General features: G+C 37.8%; 1 protein-coding gene across 1 annotated transcript in view; it reads left to right on the forward strand.

Annotated features, from left to right (window-relative positions):
- The first annotated feature begins 8,654 nt into the window (after window positions 1-8,654).
- Window positions 8,655-23,876, forward strand: part of IPO11 (importin 11) — a 215,564-nt gene continuing 200,342 nt past the window's right edge. The window contains exon 1 of the mRNA XM_029217487.1: window positions 8,655-8,797. The gene's annotated coding sequence lies outside the window, so the exon portion shown is untranslated. The remainder of the gene's footprint in view (window positions 8,798-23,876) is intronic.

Consider the following 23,876-nt stretch of genomic DNA (forward strand, 5'->3'; position numbering starts at 1 on the left):
CCATGAAAACAATGTCCATGTCTATTTTGCCTGCCATTGTAATGGTTCTCAGTTTTTAATGTTTCTGTGTGTACCTTATTTCCTTGAAGAAACAATCTTTTTATGTTTTTACCAAAGCAGACTTTCTTTCCTGCACAATTGATTGTGAGCATTCCCAAGCCTTGCTCTTTCTTCGCTGTAATTCTAATTTAGGAAAAAAAATTTGTATACCCTAGTAGCATCTTCAACTACCTCTTTAATTCCACTGATCATTAATTTATTCCACAATTCTGGAGAATCTACAGTGTGCCAGGCACTTTGTCAAATGTTAAGAATTTAAGAATGAACATGACCTGATTCCTGCTTTTAAAGAAATTTCTATCGATAGAGGAAGACATAGCACCATTTGCTGATATCTTATTTCACCATTTCAAACAGTTCTCTAAAATAGGGGCTTATCGTTGTGTTCATTTTACAGATGAGGAAACTGAAGGATAAAAAAAAATGTTAAATGCCTTGCTCAAGATCACACAGTAAATGACAGCTGCCTCTTGAACCTAGGTCTGTATTCCAAAGACAGTGTGCTTTAAAAGAGGTATGATCTTAGCACTATGGCTAATACTTGAGGAAACTGGGGAACATTTTCAAAATATAATATTTGAGCTGAATCATTAAAAGAGAACCAAAAATTAGCCAGGGAAAGTTTGAGAATTCAAAGGGAACGGTACTAACAAAGTCAAAATATAAGGGTATTTAAGGAAGAAAAAGAAACTTGATGTAGCTGAGAAGTAAACAGGTAATGTAAATAGAAACTTAGGGTGAAGGGCCTCAAATGTTATCCCAAGGAGCAATGGTGGTCACTGAGGAATCAAAATATCCATTTTCCCTCTCCACTCCTCTCCAGCTGTGAGAACTGCTGGAGCTCACACAACAGTACCTGTAGGAGACATTCACGGGCTCCACATTTAGCTGGATTCTGAATGCTGCCTAGCCAGCTCTTCTTGAACTCCCTCTAATCTTCCTCTCCCTTTCTCCATAAAGGATCTTCAAATCTTAATTCTTCTCAGGCCTCCTGCCCTACCACCTCCCCAGCTCCTTCTCAGCAGAAAACCTTGCTTTTTCTTTTTCTTTTTTTTTAACATTTGTTATTTATTACAGTGAAATTGCCTAGTTTCCTTAGTTCAGTCACCTTTCTTCCTTTCTTTCTTCCTTCCTTCCTTCCTTCCCTTCCTTCCCTTCCTTCCTTCCTTCCTTCCTTCCTTCCTTCCTTCCTTTCTTTCTGCTGTGTTGGGTCTTCATTGCAGTGCACAGGCTTCTCATTGTGGTGGCTTCTCTTGTTGCAGAGCACGGGCTCTAGGCGCGTGGGCTTCAGTAGTTGTGGCGCATGAGCTCAGTAGTTGCGGCACATGGGCTTTGTTACTACACGGCCTGTGGGATCTTTCTGGACTAAGGTTCAAACCCGTGTCCCCTGCATTGGCAGGCGGAGTCTTAACCACTGTGCCACCAGGGAAGTCCCGACCTTGCTTTTTCTTGACAGAAGGAATGCAAGATCACCTCCAGGACACTCTCATCTTCCTGGGTCACTGTTCTACACACGGGGGTGTGTACAGTGAGTGGTGAGCAAAACAAAGTGGAGCTTACATTCTAGTGAGGAAAAACAGACATTATGTCAGGTGATGATAAGTATGAAGAAAAAAGTAAAGTAGAGGAGAAAGAGATCAACAGGGTAGGTGGGAGAGACTATTTTATGTAGCATGATAGACAATAAGGATGGAAGCCAAATGATAATTTTCTTTAGGAGTGAAATAGCAAGACCCTCCTGGAAGTTGTCACAAAATAAGCCACATAAAACTAAATGACTGAGGTGAGTGTGCACATTTAGCTTACCTACAGGCTGAATTGGTGTTTGTTTAGGTATGAACCTTGAGTCACCTATATCTGAAAAACTAGGGCACATGTTACATAGTGGACTGTGTTTCCCCAAAATTCATATGTTGAAGCCCTAAACTCTGGTACTCAGAATGTGACTGTATTTGGACATAGGGCCTTAAAAGAGGTGACTAAGTTACAATGAGGCCTTTAGATTGTGACCTAATCCAATCTGACTGGTATCCTTATGAAAGGAGGAAATTTGGACACACATAGACACACCAGGGATGTGTATACACAGAGGAAAGACCATATGAGGACACAGCCAGAAGGCAGCCATCTGCAAGCTAAGAAGAGAGGCCTCAGGAAAAACAAACCCTGCTGACACCTTGATCTTGAGTTTCTAACCTCCAGAACTGTGAGAAAATAAATTTCTGTTATTTAGGCCATCCAGTCTGGGGTATTTTATTATGGCAGCCCTCACAAATAAATACCACATGTAATGAAAATTCACATTCCCAAGGCCTACCCTAAACATTCTGGATCACAATAGGATTTGGCCCTGGCAAATGCATTTTTAACAGACCCTCTAGGAGATTCTGATGCACACTGCAGGTAGGGATTCACTACTTTCTGCACTAAAATAACATATTTAGTTGAGGAATTTCTACAGAACTGAAAAAGGATGGGAAGGGCACCCTCATCAGTACAGGAAAATTGTTCTAATAATTGGTATTGCTTATTATTCTGGCCAAATTCCATCCAATTGTTGGGATTTTTTTTTCTGTTAGTACCAAGGTAACATTCAGAAGTGAGACAGTATTGGGTGCAGCATGGATCCATGAGCCCTAGGGAATGTGTGATGCTGGGATATGAGCTGCATTAAAGAAATGTGTATGCAAGTTATGCTGGAATGTATTTGAGTTATCTTTGCAGCTATGAATGGCTTTGTAATTGTAAAAAATAATTTTATGCTTCTCCGCTTCATATTTATATCCTTTGTTAATTAAAAATAATTATTTTTCAGTTTGGGTGTGCACAATTGATTACTGCCATTCTTATAGTGTTTTTTGTTAACAAAGTGTATCATAACTTGAAAAATAATTACAATAACATTTGCTTTGGTAGAAGAGGATTATTTAAATTCACAGCATGCTTGAAATGATAACATTCTTAATGTGCCAGGGAATATAATAAAGAATAAAAATAAAACATTGTGAGCATTTTCTTGTATAAATTATAGTTCCTTGCAGACTTTTAATATATTTAGAAGTCATAAAAACATTAAGAATGTTTGAATTTCACACTTTTAACATGGATTTATTAACTGAAATACTATATTTCTATGAAAAATTAATTCACCTGGACAAGATAAAACAAAATCAAATTGAAATTTACTTAATATCAAGCTGTTTAATTTGATTAGAACAAAAAAAATATTGTGCCAATATCCAATACTAAAATGAAGTGCTGCCTTACAACGTAGGACAATTTCAAAGAGTACCTAGAGACAATTTCTACTGTGCTGTCTAAATCTTAACAGAAAAATGTGATGAAATTTGGCTGAAAGAAGTAATATACCTTGAATACTGTGAGCAAGAGTCTTCTATAAAAAATGTTCAAATTTTTTTCAGATTATTAAAATGCTATTTTAAATTAATACAATTAATTAAGAAAGAAGACTTTGGTCTCTGTTTAATACCAGCATGATGAGTCTAAGCATTGTCAGTGAATATCTAATAATTGTTAGTGAAAATCTAATATCGAATCATTGATACCTACCAAAAGCATCTGTCAGATAAATGTGTTCATATCATTACCATAAAATAATATATATTCTGTTGCAAAATGAAGCACTTTGAAGCTTTCCAAATACAACAGGAAAATTATTGTACTAAGAATTCTATTTGTGGATTATTATAGAGCCTATTTCATATTATATTTTTAATATTTGTATTTATATATTATATTTTCATATTGCATTTTATGGGTTTCAAAGTACTTTCCACACAATTAGATTTTCAATGAAACCCTGGGAAATTGTTAGGGCAAGCATGCTTATGCTGTTTTACATATGAAGAAACTGAGTCTCACAGAAATTAAAGGTACTTGCTCAAGGTCTTTCAGGTAGTTGGCAGCAGAAGTAGGGGTGGAAGCCTGTGCTCTTGCCACAGCAGGACACCAGCTGCCTTTTGTGGGCTCCTTTGGTCTCTACTTCTGAGTGTTGCCATCATAGTCAATTCGCAGGTTATGCATCCGCGGATACAGAGGACCCAGTGTACTAGGCCATCTTATGCAAGGGACTTGGAGGTTCGTGGATTTTGGTATACAGGAAGGGTCCTGAAATCATTCCCCGTGGATACTAAGGGATGACTGTACTCTCATCACTGGTGGAATGGCAGGAAAGCAAAAGATACTAGCTGAGTCATTCTAGATACAATTTAAATTAATTTCACTCTTTAATAACAAGCTAATGTAAGAGTCAAGTGAATTCTAAAGTATGGAGTTAAAAAATTAAATCTTTGGTTACCATGAATTTAAGAATAAATTGTGTACAAAGTAACAATTAATGACAGAGATGTAGTAAGTAAAACTGGTTTTATTTTCCCCTTTTATGCATTTCCTGGGCCCCAAAGATAGGACAACTACATTGTAAACGAAATAACAAAACCAAAAACTTAACTTGCAAAAATCCTGGAAAATACAGAAGGTAGAAAGAAGATGAAAAATGTACGTCTAATCTCACTATTCTGGGATAACCTCTGTGAAGGTTTTGACACACACTGTTTTCTCCTATTGTTTTAGCAATACATATTTTTACATAGTTGAGATCATATAATTTACTGTTTTTTTTCTATAAAATACAGTAACATAAAAAGCACTTTTCCTAGTTTTTGTACAATCTTGATAGTCAGTATTGAAAGCTGCTGCAGAAGATTTCATCTTGTGACTGTGTAAGAGTTCACTAAATCATTCCTATACCACTGTTGTAAAAAATAGAGCCATACACATTTTACTGCATTTATGAAAAATATTTTCTATACTTTGGATTATTCCCCTAGTAGAGATTTACAAGAATGGAGTTATTTAGTCAAAATATATGAACATTTTAGTCTCTGAATATATACTAATAGATTATTTTCTAAAACAGTTGAATCAATTTTCATTCTTACCAGGAGAATATGAAAAAATGCTGTTTCACCTTAAGAGATACAAAGCTACATGGTATTCTTATATTTATTTTTCCAAAGTAGAAATATTTTATTTATTATATTTCTTTGATTATTAAAGTAATACGTAAACATTGCAAAAAATTTTAGATAGTACAAAAAGATTTTAGAAAGTGAAACCTATCACTCAGAGTTCACCTCCATTAAGGTACTGATATTTTCCAAGACTTTTTGGATATAAAAAATTCTTTTAACCTATTGTTCTTACCTAACTAAATATGATGGACATCTTTCAATGTTAATGAATATAAATCTATATCACCACTTTTAACAGGTAGAGAGTATTTCATTGTATGAACATACCATAATTTATGTAATCAATCCTTAGTGAAAGACCCTTATACTGTTTCAAATTTTTTAAAAATTATAAACAGGGACTTCCCTGGTGGCGAAGTGGTTAAGAATCTGCCTGCCAGTGCAGGGGACACGGGTTCAAGCTCTGGTCCGGGAAGATCCCACATGCCACTGAGCAGCTAAGCCTGTGCGCCACAACTACTGAGCCTATGCTCTAGAGCCCACGAGCCACAACTACTGAAGCCCGCGCGCCTAGAGCCCGTGCTCCGCAACAAAAGAAGACACCGCAATGAGAAGCCCGCACACCACAACGAAGAGTAGACCCTGCTCGCCGCAACTAGAGAAAGCCCGCGCGCAGCAACGAAGACCCAATGCAGCCAAAAATCAATAAATTTTAAAAAATATAAACAAAACTGAAGCTGCTACAAAATTATATTACCAAGGGCAGATCAGTTAGTTTCTCAAAGACTTATTTTCCCAAGCTGGTAAGCTTCTAATGAGTTAATCTATAAGGAGCTAATGAACTATATTATAGAGTTGCCCAAGACCCAATTTTACCCAAGTTACAATATTAAATGAAGTGTAGCAAATTCGAAACCTTATGATTTTGGAGCACATATTGGTTTTCTATTGCTGCTATAAAAAATTGCCACAAAGAGTAGCTTAAAGCAACACAAATTTATTGTCTGAGAGTTCTGAAGGTTAGAACTCTAAAGTCATCTGCAGGACAGAGTTTCTTACAGAGGCTGTAGGGGAGAATCCATTTCCTTGACTTTCCCAGCTTCTCTGTGCTGCCTGTATTCATTGACTCATGGCCCCGTGTCACTGTGACCTCTGCTTCCATGGTCACATCTCTCTCTCGGATACTCCTGTCTCCCTCTTATAAAGACCCTTGTGAATACGTTGGTCCCACAAGATAATATTTCCAGCTCAAGATTCTTAATTTAATCATAGTAGCAAAGTCCCTTTTGGCATGAAAAGTAATATATTCACAGGTTTCAGGGACTAGGATTTGGCTATCTTTTATTCTATCTACCACAAAGCAAATATCTAAATTTGAGTCTGTGCTTCTCCAGTTAAGAATTTGAAATTACTTAATTCATGAGAATCATCTTCTAATCTGTAAAATGAGGGAAAGAATAATCTCCATATAGGGTGGTGATGAGGATAATAAACTACATGAAATGTCTACAGTTCAATGTCAGGCACTTAAAAACAGAACAGTAACTGGCACATAGGGAATATTTAGAAGATAGCAATCATAATATTACTGAGGCAAATAATTTGCATTGTTATTATGTATATCTGTTTTTTGGAACCTACTTGAGACTGAGGCGTGAGGGAAGCTAATGTTTCTTTAACTTATCATTTGCTCCATCAATTTTCAGCTTTCTCTTTTCAGTTTTCAACCATTTTGGGGGGAAAGCACTGAACATATATTTATATTTTAAATATGATCTGAACAGCCCAATGATCATGTAATTTAAATTAATTTAATATTTGTCTTTTTCTTCAAAGAACGTGAGAATATGAGAATATAGCAACAAAATGCAGTCATATGAGATTTATCCAGCTGTACATATTTGTTTTGTACATACTATATTACTAGATTTTACATTCATAGTAGCTGAAGCTAGGACCTCCAAGTGCATCTTAATTTGGTGCCCTGAAACCGTAGGCAAAATTTATGTATGTGTATTTTTCTAAGTTACAGGTTTCCTTCAATATCTGACGAACCCATGATTCCAAACAGAAAAGATCCTTCTAAACAAATTTTTTCATTTTAATTAAAATTAGGTAATTTTTTCCTGCTTTATTGCATATTCCTTACAGCCTTGTTACACAACGTGTGATCTATGAAGAGCAGCATTAACTGGAAACTCATTAGAAATGAAGACTCTCAGGCCCCACCTCAGACCAACTGAATCAGGTTCTATTTTAACAAGACCCCCATGTGATTCTATGCACATTTAAAATTTGAGAAGTATTACCTTTCAGTAAAATCAGAAGATACAATCAAACAAAATAAATTAAAAAATAAAATAGGCCCATAATACCATCCAACTAGTGACAAACCCTGTTAACATTTTCGCATATACTTATTCCAAAAATGTAGCCATACTGAGCACATTGTTTTGTAACCCACTCTTTCCCTAATGCATTGTGAACATGTTAACATATCAACATAATTAAAAAAATTTTTTTAATTTAATTTTTATTTTATATTGGAGTATAATTGATTTACAATGTTTTGTTAGTTTCAGGTGTACAGCAAAGTGATTCAATTATACATACACATATATCCATTCTTTTTCAGATTCTTTTTCAACATTATTTTTAATGGCCAATTTGTATTGTATTATATATGCATGTGTCATGATTTAGTCATTCCTTTTGGTGGTCATTTAGGTAATTTTTATATTTTTACTTTCAAAAATAGCCCTTGTGTGATGAGGATCTTGTAATGCAAGGCTTATGATTGCCTGGTTCAAACCTAACACTGCTAGTTACTACTTACTAGCTGTGTGAACTTAGGCAGGTTACTTGATCTTTCTAATGTTTCAGCTTCTTCAACCTCATAGGGTTGTTTTAAGGATTTAAATACATGATTCATCTGAAGATCTTAGAACCGTATCTGGCACATTCTAAATGATTAATGAATGTTATCTATTATTTTTATTAATCTTTATGAACACTAAACTATTTCCGTACAACTATTTTTTTCTAAATGTAAGAAAACTTACGTCACTAAGCTAATTAGAAGCAGAGGCAGAGAGAACTGGATTAACTCCCTTTTAATCTTTCCACTCTTGCTATCGTTCTGGACTAGAGCGCCTAGCAAGTTTAGGACCTTAAAAAAATAAATATTCGTGGGAGGGCTGACTGCTGAGAGTAGGATTATTTTAAATAATTCTTCTTTACCGAGACAGATCCGTAAAACAATGCAGTTTGGCAGCTGATATCTGGAATAAGAAAGGGAAAATGATTCTGATTTAAGCTTCAGTCAACCCAGGACAGTTGATTTTCCCAGGAGTGGGGCAGAGCCGAACTATGGTTTCCATGGTTACAGGTCGCTCAGCGTCCGGTGGGGTCCCAGCTCTCTATACTGCGCAAGCGCACAGAGCTGCCTTAGACGCCCGGCGCCTTCGGTTTCGAAGGGAAAGCTCCTCCCTCTCCTTTCGCCGTTCTCCTATCGTCTTCTGTCTTTGCCTAGTCCACGCGCTCCGGGTGTCTGTGACGCAGTATTCGAGCGCCTGCGTCGTTTGGAGCCGCGACGCGGAACATGGCGCGTTACTAGAAGCGGCTTTCGGCATCAGTAGGCGGCGGCGTGTGGACTGGAAGCGTGGGGCGCAGGACGAGCTGACGCCGCTTCGTGTTGGAGCGTGGAAGCGGGAGAGCCGGGCCATTCCGGACCGAACCAAACGGTGAGGCCCAGGCCTGAGAGCCCCAGAGCGCGGGCGAGCGGAAGGGAGGAGTGGGCTGGGCAGTGGAGACCCGAGAGGTGAGGGAAGAACGTGTGGCTAGTGGGAGGCCAGGCATAGCATTAGCGGGAGAAGGGCGGCCTGCAGGCTTGGCTCTCCGTTACCCCAAGGACCCCTGGGAGCTCGAGGCTGCCCCAGTCAGCCCGGGAGCGGGAAGCATGGTCGCGGAGGAATCAGGGCGCGGGGAGGCAGGGACTGGGTGCCAGAATGAGGACGTAGGTTGCTCTTTGTGGCTGCGTTGCGGGCTAGGGTGGTTCATTTGCCCTTGGGGGATCGGTGGTGCCACTTTTCAGAGAACGTGGTCATCTTTAGTATAAAACCACTGTATGTTGTTATTGCACCCACAGTATTGCTACTAATAGTAATACTGTGAAAGCTTTAATTGACCTTTAGACCCTTGCTTGACTTTAACGAACAAGTGAAGGAAGTTATACATGTTCATAGAGGACTTACTTGCTGAGGTATGGCCGACAGTGCTCGAGCCCAGCGACTTCTGCAGCTTTATAACTTGAGGGTATTTGTGATTCAGCAAAACTATTTTGAGGCCCATTGCATTTGTCATTTTTTAAAAAAATCCTTTTGTGACATGGTGGTGAATGAGGGAAGTCTTATTTTTTCAGAGTGACTTGGCTAGATAGATAGGACTGCTAAATTGCCTCCTGGTACCAAGGTTGCAGTTGACCTCCCCTCCCCACCCCATTTGAACGGGTTCGATTGTAGTGCGCTAGTGCCCTTGCGATTTGGTTATTCTTCAGAAGGGAATAAGGAAGAGTAGTTTACAGCCATAATATTTTTTCTTGGATAGGGAGTTCATTACTTCGTTTTCACGTTATTTCAAACTTCTCTGTTCAGTACAGAGGTTTCAGGTTAAAGGCAGAGTGACTCTACGATATGAGGCATCCATTTCATGACATTTGTTCTTAGGTCTTTTGTCACTGAAGAAGATTTCTGTGAAATTAGATGGAAAATCTCTCCCTGTTGGTTGTGATAGGATTGTGGAATTTACCTCCTGTAACCCCTAGCACAGGGAATAGTAAAAACCGGTTTAATTATAGCAATATTTGTGGCGATATATTATAGCCCTAGGGCAGCTGGGCTGTCTCTGCCCTAGTTACACTTCCTAAAACAGAAGAGAATTCTCAACACAAACAAATTTAGTTGTGATAATACAATTGGAGGTTCTAAACAAATAGGTGAAGATTATTTGGGAATTAACATAAAAATCTTTAGGTTTAAAAAAAAACAGCTTTAGGTTTTGTGACACTGTAGAATGTGTTTGCGTTCAGGATCAAACCAGAATGCAAAAGAATCTTTGTAGACATGTGACAGTTAAAGTATACTGAAGATTTTTCTAGAGATAAATACATGTGTTTTTCCAGAAATGTTCATATTTTGAGAAAGAAAATGTATTTGATTAGATAGGTTTTAACCTTTGTGTTGTATATCTGTGTACGTGTGTGTGTTTGTATTTAATCTTGGGCTTCTCCTAATTTAGTGTTATTGATGGCAATTCCTTTCTTTTCCTATGATTCCTGTCTTTTCCTGTCTGCACCAAATGGGGACTATCAGTTAATTTCAGAGTGTTTCACGGAATGGCAAGACATTTCGTGCAGGTGTGAGTCTAGAATGTTTTTCCTTGGTTTTCTGAATATCAGGCTGATTACAGATAAGCCCATAATTATAAGCTTTGTAGAACTTGAGCTGGATCAGTGTTCTACACCCTTGCAGCTCAAAATATGGTGTAGGCATCACCTGAAAGTTCGTTAGAAATGCACAATCTCAGGCTTACCCCCAGGTCTACTGAATCAGAATCTGCATTTTAACATGCTCTCCAGATGATATGAATGTACATTACAGCTTGAGACACACTACTTTGGTTGGTAAAAGTTGAAGACCAAGGTCATGCACAAACCTGCATAAACATTATAGCACTTCTTATTTTTAATCTGAGGTGATCTTATGCTGATTATCAAGTCTGGTTTGTCTGGTTGAAGAAACTTAAGGCCCAGAATGGTAAGTGACTTGCACAAGGTCACATGTTATCTAGATTTTTAAACCAGGTTCTGATTCATTGCAATGCATTTCTTTTACTAGTTACTGCTAGAGTTCACCATATTGAAACTGAACTAAAGCATTCATGAATGACACTAGGTAACAAACATTTACTGACTAATGGAAAGGCAGCCTAATAATCCTCTGTGTCTTTAGTAACTACTCTTGTTTCCCATGGTGGTTATTAGCCACCACCTCCTTCCTTCCTTACTCTTTCCTGGATAATGTTGTCTTCTGCTTCACAGAGGAAATGCAATACATTGTTGGGAACTTCATTGCTTTTTGCCCTCTTTCACCTGCATACTTGTCTACCTCTATCTGTTCATCTCTAATTGTGTTCCGAGTTTTTTCTCCTCAGGGACAGTGTTTCCTTGGTGTATTAGTTTGCTGGGGCTGACATAACAAAAAGCAGAGACTGGGTGGCTTAAAGAAGAGAAATTTATTTTCTCACAGTTTTGAAGGCTGGAAGTCCACAATTAAGGTTAGGGCAGAAATAGTTTCTTCTGAGGCCTCTCTCCTTGAGTTACAGATGCCCTCTTTCTGCCTCTTCACATGGTTGTACCTTTGTGCACTAGAACCTCTAGTGACTCTTTTTCTCATTAAAACACCAGTCATATTGGATGAGAGTCCACTCTGATGGCCTCATTTTAACTTAATCACATCTTCAAAATTCTTATCTTCAGTACTGGGGATACTGAGGGTTAGGGCTTCCAACATATGAATTTTGGGGAATACAGTTTAGTCCATAACACTTGGTTATTCCTTTTACTCTCAACTGGTACTAACTTATCAGGATTTAAATGCACTTGTCTTAAATACACTCTTTTCACTCTAGATTCCTCTTCAATTTTATCTGTAATTATTTCCTTTAAGGTTCTTGAAAAAGTTGTCTATGTTCATTTTCTCCACCTTCTTCTTATTTATTTATTTATTTTTCAGTGTGTTGAAGTCTGCCAATCCACTGCAGTCACTGAATTTGATGGGGTGATGGTCACTATTGATTTCCTTATTCTGAAATCTAATGGAATCTTTTTAATCATTTAACATTTTGACTAGTCCTCCTTGAAATTCTCTTACGTTTCTGTGACACTGTAGTCTCCTTATGTTCCTTCCATGTCTTGGTCAGTCTTTCCTTATATTTTTCTCTCTTCTCTGGCCACTCTGGCCACTTTAAATATTCATTTCACTCTATCTACTATCTTCTCCTCTCTTCTGCCTCTGCCTCCTCTCCTTGAGGGATTTCATCCTTTATGAGTTCAACTTCTATATCTATTTTGATGACTCCCAGATCTGTTTAGCACAGATCAACTCTGATACATTGTGGTTGTATTAAGATACCTTAAACTCATGTCAAAAAAATTACGTATGTCACCCTTTCTGAAGTTGCTTCTCTTCTTCCTGTGATTCGTGCATGCAGCTCATCACTCAGTCAGAGACACTAGAATCTTAACTCTTCCCTGTTATTACCCTTATGTGCTAACCTTCCCACACTTAACTATATTACTGTTTACCAAATCTTGTTTTACCTCTTTCATCTACTTTTTCTCTGTGGCTACTGCCTTGGTTCAGATTATCATTATTATCTGGACTTCTATGTAAACCTTCTAAATAATTTCCATGCTTCTGAGAATGCATACCATCCCTCTGTACCTTTCCTTTTTCTGTAGGCAGATGGTGCTGTTATTCTGCAATCCTCCTATGCAGACTTTCAGATAAAAATCCAAACTACCAGGCCTTGGAAATAGGGATGTTAATGATTTGAGCCTTGCTTGTTTTTGCTTTCACCTTCTGTTATTTCCTGCCTCACATTGTTTTGTCATGCTGAATTGTTTACAGTTCTTCAAAAGTGTTAGGATGTTTTTTAAAATTGAGGCACTTTTATGTTGTGTGTCTTCTGCCTAGAATGTAGCCATCACCTATCTGACAAATACCCATATTGTGCTCATCTGGATAACTTCTACTCAGCACAGATGCTGCCTTGCTCCCCTCTGGGAAGCCCTCCCCAGCCTTCCTAGGGTGAGTTAGGTCATCTTCTGACCTCCTTCCATAACAGCTTATCATAGCACTTATACTATATTGTAATTGCCTTTTTTCCTCTCTAGACTTGAATGCAAAGACTCCCTTATTTATTTCTCAGAGTAGTGCCTGGCCATGAGAAGCTGCTTCATTGCTGAATACTGTGAATGCAAATTGAATTGCCAGGGAGTTGAAAAAAATGTGGAATGTTATATACTCTGGAGGTTATATAACCACTCAGGTTATATACTGTGAGTGGGTTTGAAAAGTCAGAGACTTGGGTTCATTTATGTGACTTTACACAGCTATAAGTGGAGATTGGGATGTAGTCATTGAATTCATTTGTTGAACAAATATTTATTAATGCTATAAGCGGAGATTGGGATGTAGTCATTGAATTCATTTGTTGAACAAATATTTATTAATCACTTTCTATGTGCCAGGTACTAATTCTAGATTCTGGTGATATTCCTTTGAACAAATCTGGTGTCTGGATTTTACATTCTAATTGGGATTCTGAACAATAAACACATGTGTATTAGAATGTCAGACAGTTAAAAGTGTTACGCAGAAAAATGGAAGATTAGAAAATAGAAGGAAGGATATCTGGACTAGAGAGATTCTGGATTGAAAGGTAAGATATTTTAGATTGGGCAGTCAGGGAAGACTTATTTGATTAGTTGACAATTTGAGCAGAAACTGGATTGAAGCTAAAGAGCAAGACATGCAGATATCTAGAGGCAGGAGATTTGCAGCCAGAGGGAACATATTCTGCAAGGGGAGGGTAAGATATATTTTATGTATCTGTTCCACTAATGGTGGACAGCATATTGTCTCTAGCTCTCTCTTACTGTAGACAACTCCAAGACAAACACCCTTATCCTTGTCTCTTCCTTGTATGCCTATGCAGGAGTTTCTTTAGTTATAGTACCAAGTGTGGAACTGCTGGGTCATAGGATATTACCTGATCATAGAATGTACCCACACACACAAGCACATTTCATTCATGATGACAAGATTGCTCTCCAAAGTGGTTTTACTAATGTATACTCCTAGCAGCAGTGCATAAAGGTTTCTATTTACATACATTCTTGCCAGCACTGAATATTTTCAGAATTTGTAATTTTTGCCAATCTGATGATTATAAAGTAATACCTCTTTAAAAAAAATTCCTGATAAATCTTGTTAACTTTGTGTATGGTATTTTCATTGACTTTTAATTTTGGTTTTCAATTTTGCTATAGTAAAATTTATCAGGCATATAAACTCTAGTCTTTTGATACTATATTTTGGTTGTCAGGTCTAAAGATTTTTTAAATTTTGGTTTTCAGTTTTGCTGTAACAAAATTTATCAGGAAGATAAGCTCTAGTCTTGATATTGTATTTTGGTTCTCAGGTCTAAAGATTTTTAAAAACCGGTTAATTTCATTGGTATTTGACAATGCTGTGATCAAAAGGAAAAATGTGGTAGTCAATAGAGAGTGTTGGGTTGGGATAGGAGACTTGAATTCTAGGTTTCCAGAAATGTCACCAATTTGCCTGTGTGTGACTGTACAAGAGTCACAATTTTTCTCTTCAACCTTTTTAGGACACAGTTTCTTGGTCAGTAAAACAAAATGCTTAAATTAGATATACTTACTGTTTAGAGAACTGACGTGGATGGCTCTAAGGTGATAGAAAATTATTTTAATGACTCAGAACATAATTCTAATGATAAAATGTAGAACAGTTTCTAATTTTAGGGTGTTACTGGCATACAGCCTATACATGTTTGTTTTTTTTGTTTGTTTTTAAATTTGCGGTACGTGGGCCTCTCACTGTTGTGGCCTCTCCCATTGCGGAGCACAGGCTCCGGACACGCAGGCTCAGCGGCCATGGCTCACGGACCCAGCCACTCCGCGGCATGTGGGATCTTCCCGGACCAGGGCACGGACCCGTGTCCCCTGCATCGACAGGCGGACTCTCAACCACTGCGCCACCAGGGAAGCCCTATACATGTTTTAATGAGTGAATTTTTATAAATTCAAGTGAGTCCTTAGGCTGAACTCTCACAACAAGAATGAGATTCTTCTAAGACGAGTTGTATGATATCCTGGATCAGTAATTGGAAACTAATCAAAGATATGTATATTTGGAGAGGACTGATGATCCCTTAACAGTTAGCAAAAAGTTTTGACTAAAATTTGGTCAGTTATGGTCTGTTAAATTTAGGCTGTGCTATTACTGCCATTCAAAGAACAGTATCTTCCCAAAATCAAGCGTACAGCTTTTCCTTCCTATTTCTTTGACATCAGAGAAGGAACTTTAAAACCAATAAGCATAATTGCTGTTCTTTAATAGTTTTTATACAGTTGTATATTTTTTTCTTTCACCTAAAGAGATGTCAGAGAAGTTGGTGGTGACACTAGTTGCGGCCTCACTGCTGACACTACCTTGGTGGGTGTCACTATTGTTTAGGATAAGCTCCTTAACTTTTCCTATGAGGAGGTGTTCAGTCATGGGGGACTCTCATGTATACCAAACAGGCAAGAGACTTATTGAAGTTTATCAATGCCATTTTACTAAAAACTCCCAGTACGACATGAATACTTGGGTTTATTGGACAGGACTTGTTTCACAGCCGTCTTCTGGCACTGTATACTGTATGTAAATTATACGTATAATTTACTTCTCTCTCTCCACCCACTAGCATATACTCTCCATGAGAGCAGAGATTTTTTGTCTTTTTAGTTCATTGATGTATCTTAAGTGCCTAGAATAATGTCTGGCATTGTAGGTGTTCAATAAATATTTGAATGAATGAATGAATGTGGAAAAGTCTAATGACAGGCCAATAAGTATCAGAAACCTGATTGAGAGAACAGGATTAGAACAGAGGATGTTAGATATTCCCAGTGAAAAACATTGTTAAATTTTATTGGCTCAATGTGCCTCATTTCAGTAGGTGAAGATACTGAGCGAATTATTCATTCATTTATTCCTTCCTTCAATTTTTTTTTAGCTCTTCAGCATACTGTTTACTTTCGTAGTATCTTTTATAGATATTTCTGTCTTTACTGTGATATAATTTCTGTACTTCCAGAAATATTGTTGTTTCTTTGACCTCTTTTGCATCATTTCTAAAAGCCTGCCTTCCGCTCTTAGAAATTACAATCACATTATTGCTTTGTTCAGTTCATCAAACATTACTGAGCATTTGCTATAGCCCTGACACTGTATTAGGTGCTCGCATGTATAGATGAATAAGACACAATATTTGCCTTTAAGTAGCTCGTGATTTTGTAGATGGGACTCAAAAGGAAATAGATGTAATAACAGAAGTATGTTCTATGTAGAAGAGTGGTGTGGAGGAAGGAGTGCTTTACTATCTAGTGCATTTAAAGATTTCCAGAGCGCCTGATGTCAGCAGCTTTAGTATTCTCTGTATCATGGTCCATTAGCTGCCACTTTAAAAAACATACACAAAAATAGACAGAATTGTATCATGAGCCCTTATCTACTCGCCACCCAGGTTTAACAGTTGTCAGCTCATGGTCAATTTTATTTCATCTTACCTCCACCTATTTCCGCTCTAACTACATTGGTCGTGCTGTCTAGAAGCTTGGTGATTTTCAGGTTTAACTTTTTTTTTGGCAAACTGCTTTAAGATTTCTGTTTCTCAGAGTTTGAACTCTTCCCCTGGTCTTCACAGAAATTCATTTCTTTCTTGTCTTTGACACATTGTCTTTCTCTAGTTTGCTTTTGACTCCAGGCAGTTGAACAGTTTTGTAATATTTCCTATCCATAATTCCTCAAGAATGTTTTCTGCCTCTTACTGTTCTTTTCGTAGACTTGGGCTATAGATCATGATTTGACTTGCAGGAATTTAACTATCTTTGAAAAAATGACATCTTCCTCACATCTCTCTGTAAGAAATGTTCCAGTGATTCATGGTAAATACTATATTGCTTATACATTTCACCAAAAGGGCTACTCGCCATTCAAGTTTTTATCCGCCCAGTACCTGTTCTTCCAGGAGGAAATTTGGAGCTTTCAGGTTCTTATGCCACTGTCTCAATGGCTTGTATCTGGCTTTTCTTCCTCTTTCTGAATACTTGTCCTTCTGTCAAATGTCCTTCTGTCAAACTACTGCATGTTTTTCTCCTTAGGTGATTTCATCCTGCTCCTCATATCACTCTGCCTGTTCTGTTCTACAATTTCTCAGTCTCCTTTATGCTACAATATTGCTTATGAATATTACATTTTCTTAAGTTCTGTCATATTTATTTTGTGTAAAGCTCAAACATATTTATGTCTTCATCTCACATTTTCTTTTGCTAGAGAAGAGAGTATTTTTTGTTTTTAATAAATTTATTTATTTATTTTTGGCTGCATTGGGTCTTCGTTGCTGCCGCACAGCCTTTCTCTAGTTGCGGCGAGTGGTGGCTACTCTTCGTTGTGGTGCATGGGCTTCTCACTGCCTGGCTTCTCTTGTTGCGGAGCATGGGCTCTAGGCGTGCGGGATTCAGTAGTTGTGGCACGCAGGCTCAGTAGTTGTGACTTGTGGGCCGTAGAGCACAGGCTCCGTAGTTGTGGTGCATGGGCTTAGTTGCTTTGCGGCATGTGGGATCTTCCTGGACTAGGGTTCGAACCTATGTCCCCTGCATTGACAGGCAGATTCTTAACCACTGCACCATCAGGGAAGTCCTGAAGAGAGTATTTTAATCTTCCTTTTGGTTTTTTTTGGCTGCACTGCACGGCTTGTGGGATCTTACTTCTCCAACCAGGAATTGAACCTGGGCCTTTGGCAGTGAAAGTGCAGAGTCCTAACCACTGGACTGCCAGGGAATTCTCGAGAAGAGAGTACTTTTTTTTTTTCAAACATTGTTATTTTAATGTAATCACCATTAACAGGCTATAATAAAATACTATAGTCTCTTTAGTAAAATAAATTTAGTAAAATACTATAGATTTTTCTGTATATATATATTTTTTTGTGTGTATAATATTTTTTTTTTACTGGAGTATAATTGCTTTACAATGCTGTGTTAGTTTCAGCTTCACAACAAAATGAATCAGTTATATATATACATATGTTACCATATCTCTTCCCTCTTGCGTCTCCCTCCCACCCATCCACCCTATCCCACCCCTCCAGGCAGTCATAAAGCACGGAGCTGATCTCCCTGTGCTATGCGGCTGCTTCCCACTAGCTATCTACCTTACGTTTGGTAGTGTATAGATGTCCATGCCTCTCTCTCGCTTTGTCACAGTTTACCCTTCCCTGTCCCCATATCCTCAAGTCCATTCTCTAGTAAGTCTGTGTCTTTACTCCTGTTTTACCCCTAGGTTCTTCATGACATTTTTTTTTTCTTAAATTCCATATATATGTGCAGCATACGGTATTTGTCTCTCTCTTTCTGACTTACTTCACTCTGTATGACAGACTCTAGGTCTATCCACCTCATTACAAATAGCTCAATTTCGTTTCTTTTTATGGCTGAGTAATATTCCATTGTATATATGTGCCACATCGTCTTTATCCATTCATCCGATGATGGACACTTAGGTTGTTTCCATCTCTGGGCTATTGTAAATAGAGCTGCAATGAACATTTTGGTACATGATTCTTTTTGAATTTTGGTTTTCTCAGGGTATATGCCCAGTAGTGGGATTGCTGGGTCATATGGTAGTTCTATTTGTAGTTTTTTAAGGAACCTCCATACTGTTCTCCACAGTGGCTGTATCAATTTACATTCCCACCAACAGTGTAAGAGGGTTCCCTTTTCTCCACACCCTCTCCAGCATTTATTGTTTCTAGATTTTTTGATGATGGCCATTCTGACTGGTGTGAGATGATATCTCATTGTAGTTCTGATTTGCATTTCTTTAATGATTAGTGATGTTGAGCATTCTTTCATGTGTTTGTTGGCAGTCTGTATATCTTCTTTGGAGAAATGTCTATTTAGGTCTTCTGCCCATTTTTGGGTTGGGTTGTTTGTTTGTTTTTTTATTAAGCTGCATATAAATTTTGGAGATTAATCCTTTGTCAGTTGCTTCATTTGCAAATATTTTCTCCCATTCTGAGGATTGTCTTTTGGTCTTGTTTACGGTTTCCTTTGCTGTGCAAAAGCTTTGAAGTTTCATTAGGTCCCATTTGTTTATCTTTGTTTTTATTTCCATTTCTCTAGGAGGTGGGTCTAAAAGGAGCTTGCTGTGATTCATGTCATAGAGTGTCCTGCCTATGTTTTCCTCTAAGAGTTTGATAGTTTCTGGCCTTACATTTAGGTCTTTAATCCATTTTGAGTTTATTTTTGTGTATGGTGTTAGGGAGTGATCTAATCTCATACTTTTACATGTAGCTGTCCAGTTTTCCCAGCACCACTTATTGAAGAGGCTGTCCTTTCTCCACTGTATATTCCTGCCTCCTTTATCAAAGATAAGGTGACCATATGTGCGTGGGTTTATCTCTGGGCTTTCTATCCTGTTCCGTTGATCTATATTTCTGTTTTTGTGCCAGTACCATACTGTCCTGATTACTGTAGCTTTGTGGTATAGTCTGAAGTCAGGAAGCCTGATTCCACCAGCTCTGTTTTTCGTTCTCAAGATTGCTTTGGCTATTTGGGGTCTTTTGTGTTTCCATACAAATTGTGAAATTTTTTGTTCTAGTTCTGTGAAAAATGCCAGTGGTAGTTTGATAGGGATTGCATTGAATCTGTAGATTGCTTTGGGTAGTAGAGTCATTTTCACAATGTTGATTCTTCCAATCCAAGAACATGGTATATCTCTCCATCTATTTGTATCATCTTTATTTTCTTTCATCAGTGTCTTATAATTTTCTGCATACAGGTCTTTTGTCTCCTTAGGTAGGTTTATTCCTAGATATTTTATTCTTTTTGTTGCAATGGTAAATGGGAGTGTTTTCTTGATTTCACTTTCAGATTTTTCATCCTTAGTGTATAGGAATGCCAGAGATTTCTGTGCATTAATTTTGTATCCTGCTACTTTACCAAATTCATTGATTAGCTCTAGTAGTTTTCTGGTAGCATCTTTAGGATTCTCTATGTATAGTATCATGTCATCTGCAAATAGTGACAGCTTTATTTCTTCTTTTCCGATTTGGATTCTTTTTATTTCCTTTTCTTCTCTGATTGCTGTGGCTAAAACTTCCAAAACTATGTTGAATAAGAGTGGTGAGAGTGGGCAGCCTTGTCTTGTTCCTGATCTTAGTGGAAATGCTTTCAGTTTTTCACCATTGAGGACAATGTTGGCTGTGGGTTTGTCATGTATGGCCCTTATTATGTTGAGGAAAGTTCCTTCTATCCCTACTTTCTGCAGGGTTTTTATCATAATTGGGTGGTGAATTCTGTCCAAAGCTTTCTCTGCATCTATTGAGATGATCGTATGGTTTTTCTCCTTCAATTTGTTAATATGGTGTATCACGTTGATTGATTTGCGTATATTGAAGAATCCTTGCATTCCTGGAATAAACCCCACTTGATCATGGTGTATGATCCGTTTAATGTGCTGTTGGATTCTGTTTGCTAGTATTTTGTTGAGGATTTTTGCACCTATGTTCATCAGTGATATTGGCCTGTAGTTTTCTTTCTTTGTGACATCCTTGTCTGGTTTTGGTATCAGCGTGATGGTGGCCTCGTAGAATGAGTTTGGGAGTGTTCCCCTTCTGCTCCATTTTGGAAGAGTTTGAGAAGGGTAGGTGTTAGCTCTTCTCTAAATGTTTGATAGAATTCGCCTGTGAAGCCATCTGGTCCTGGGCTTTTGTTTGTTGGAAGATTTTTAATCACAGTTTCAATTTCAGTGCTTGTGATTGGTCTGTTCATATTTTCTATTTCTTCCTTATTCAGTCTTGGTAGGTTGTGCCTTTCTAAGAATTTGTCCATTTCTTCCAGGTTGTCAATTTTATTGGCATAGAGTTGCTTGTAGTAATCTCTCATGATCTTTTGTATTTCTACAGTGTCAGTTGTTACTTCTCCTTTTTCATTTCTAATTCGATTGATTTCAGTCTTCTCCCTTTTTTTCTTGATGAGTCTCGCTAATGGTTTTATCAATTTTGTTTATCTTCTCAAAGAACTAGCTTTTAGTTTTATTGATCTTTGCTATCGTTTCCTTCGTTTCTTTTTCATTTCTTTCTGATCTGATTTTTATGATTTCTTTCCTTCTGCTAACATTGGGGTTTTTTTGTTCTTCTTTCTCTAATTGCTTTAGGTGCAAGGTTAGGTTGTTTATTCGAGATGTTTCCTGTTTCTTAAGGTAGGATTGTATTGCTATAAACTTCCCTCTTAGAACTGCTTTTGCTGCATCCCATAGACTTGGGTCGTCGTGTCTCCATTGTCATTTGTTTCTAGGTATTTTTTGATTTCCTCTTTGATTTCTTCAGTGATCACTTCGTTATTAAGTAGTGTATTGTTTAGCCTCCATGTGTTTGTATATTTTACAGATCTTTTCCTGTAATTGATACCTAGTCTCACAGCGTTGTGGTCGGAAAAGATACTTGATACAATTTCCATTTTCTTAACTTTACCAAGGCTTGATTTGTGACCCAAGATATGATCTATCCTGGAGAATGTTCCATGAGCACTAGAGAAAAATGTGTATTCTGTTGTTTTTGGATGGAATGTCCTATAAATATCAATTAAGTCCATCTTGTTTAATGTATCATTTAAAGCTTGTGTTTCCTTATTTATTTTCATTTCGGATGATCTGTCCATTGATGAAAGTGGGGTTAAAGTTAAAGTCCCCTACTGTGAATGTGTTACTGTCGATTTCCCCTTTTAAGGCTGTTAGTATTTGCCTTATGTATTGAGGCGCTCCTATGTTGGGTGCATAAATATTTACAATTGTTATATCTTCCTGGATCGATCCCTTGATCATTATGTAGTGTCCTTCTTTGTCTCTTGTAATAGTCTTTATTTTAAATGTATTTTGTCTGATATGAGAATTGCTACTCCAGCTTTCTTTTGGTTTCCATTTGCATGAAATATCTTTTTCCATACCCTTACTTTCAGTCTGTATGTGTCTCTAGGTCTGAAGTGGGTCTCTTGTAGACAGCAAATATATGCGTCTTGATTTTGTATCCATTCAGCCAATCTGTGTCTTTTGGTGGTAGCATTTAGTCCATTTACGTTGAAGGTAATTATCGATATTTATGTTCCTGTTCCCATTTTCTTAATTGTTTTGGGTTGGTTATTGTAGGTCTTTTCCTTGTCTTGTGTTTCTTGCCTAGAGAAGTTCCTTTAGCAGTTGTTGTAGAGCTGGTTTGGTGGTGCTGAACTCTCTCAGCTTTTGCTTGTCTGTAAAGGTTTTAATTTCTTCATCAAATGTGAATGAGATCCTTGCTGGGTAGAGTAATCTTGGTTGCAGTTTTTTCTCTTTCATCACTTTCAATATATCCTGCCAGTCCCTTTTGGCTTGCAGAGTTTCTGCTGAAAGATCAGCTGTTAACCTTATGGGGATTCCCTTGTGTGTTATTTCTTGTTTTTCCCTTGCTGCTTTTAATATGTTTTCTTTGTATTTAATATTTGACAGTTTGATTAATATGTGTCTTGGCGTATTTCTCCTTGATTTTATCCTGTATGGGACTCTCTGTGCTTCCTGGACTTGATCAACTATTTCCTTTCCCATATTAGGGAAGTTTTCAACTATAATCTCTTCAAATATTTTCTCAGTCCCTTTCTTTTTCTCTTCTTCTTCTGGAACCCCTATAATTCGAATGTTGGTGCATTTAATGTTGTCCCAGAGGTCTCTGAGACTGTCCTCAGTTCTTTTCATTCTTCTTTCTTTATTCTGCTCTGCAGTAGTTATTTCCACTATTTTATCTTCCAGGTCACTTATCCATTCTTCTGCCTCAGTTATTCTGCTATTCATCCCATCTAGAGTATTTTTCATTTCATTTATTGTGTTGTTCATCATTGTTTGTTTCATCTTTAGTTCTTCTAGGTCCTTGTTAAATGTTTCTTGCATGTTGTCTATTCTATTTCCAAGATTTTGGATCATCTTTACTATCATTATTCTGAATTCTTTTTCAGGTAGACTGCCTATTTCCTCTTCATTTGTTAGGTCTGGTGGGTTTTTATCTTGCTCCTTCATCTGCTGTGTGTTTTTCTGTCTTCTCATTTTGCTTATCTTACTGTGTTTGGGGTCTCCTTTTTGCAGGCTGCAGGTTCGTAGTTACCATTGTTTTTGGTGTCTGTCCCCAGTGGCTAAGGTTGATTCAGTGGGTTGTGTAGGCTTCCTGGTGGAGCGGACTAGTGCCTGTGTTCTGGTGGATGAGTCTGGATCTTGTGTTTCTGATGGGCAGGTCCACGTCTGGTGGTGTGTTTTGGGGTGTCTGTCGACTTATTATGATTTTGGGCAGCCTCTCTGCAATGGGTGGGGTTGTGTTCCTGTCTTGCTAGTTGTTTGGCATAGGATGTCCAGCACTGTAGCTTGCTGGTCGTTGAGTGAAGCTGGGTGCTGGTGTTGAGATGGAGATCTCTGGGAGATTTTTGCCGTTTGATATTATGTGCAGCTGGGAGGTCTCTTGTGGACCAGTGTCCTGAAGTTGGCTCTCCCACCTCAGAGGCACAGCACTAACTCCTGGCTGCAGCACCAAGAGCCTTTCATCCACACGGCTCAGAATAAAAGGGAGAAAAAGTAGAAAGAAAGAATTAGAAGAAAGAAGAAAGAAAGAAAGAGCCAGAGAGAGGGAGGGAGGGAGGGGGAGAGAGAGAGAGAGAAAGAAAGAAAGAAAGAAAGGAGGGAGGGAGGAAGGGAGGAAGGAGGGAAGGAAGGAAAAAAAGAAAGAAAGACGATAAAGTAAAATAAAATAAAGTAAGATAAAATGTAATAAAGTTATTAAAATAAAAAAATAATTATTAAGAGGAAAAAAAAACCCAAAAAACAAAAAAATGGATGGATAGAACCCTGGAACAAATGGTGGAAGCAAAGCTCTACAGACAAAATCTCACACAGAAGC

The sequence above is a fragment of the Monodon monoceros genome, unplaced genomic scaffold (assembly GCF_005190385.1).
Source record: "Monodon monoceros isolate NGI ecotype Baffin Bay Population unplaced genomic scaffold, NGI_Narwhal_1 Super_Scaffold_12, whole genome shotgun sequence".
NCBI lineage: Eukaryota > Metazoa > Chordata > Mammalia > Artiodactyla > Monodontidae > Monodon > Monodon monoceros.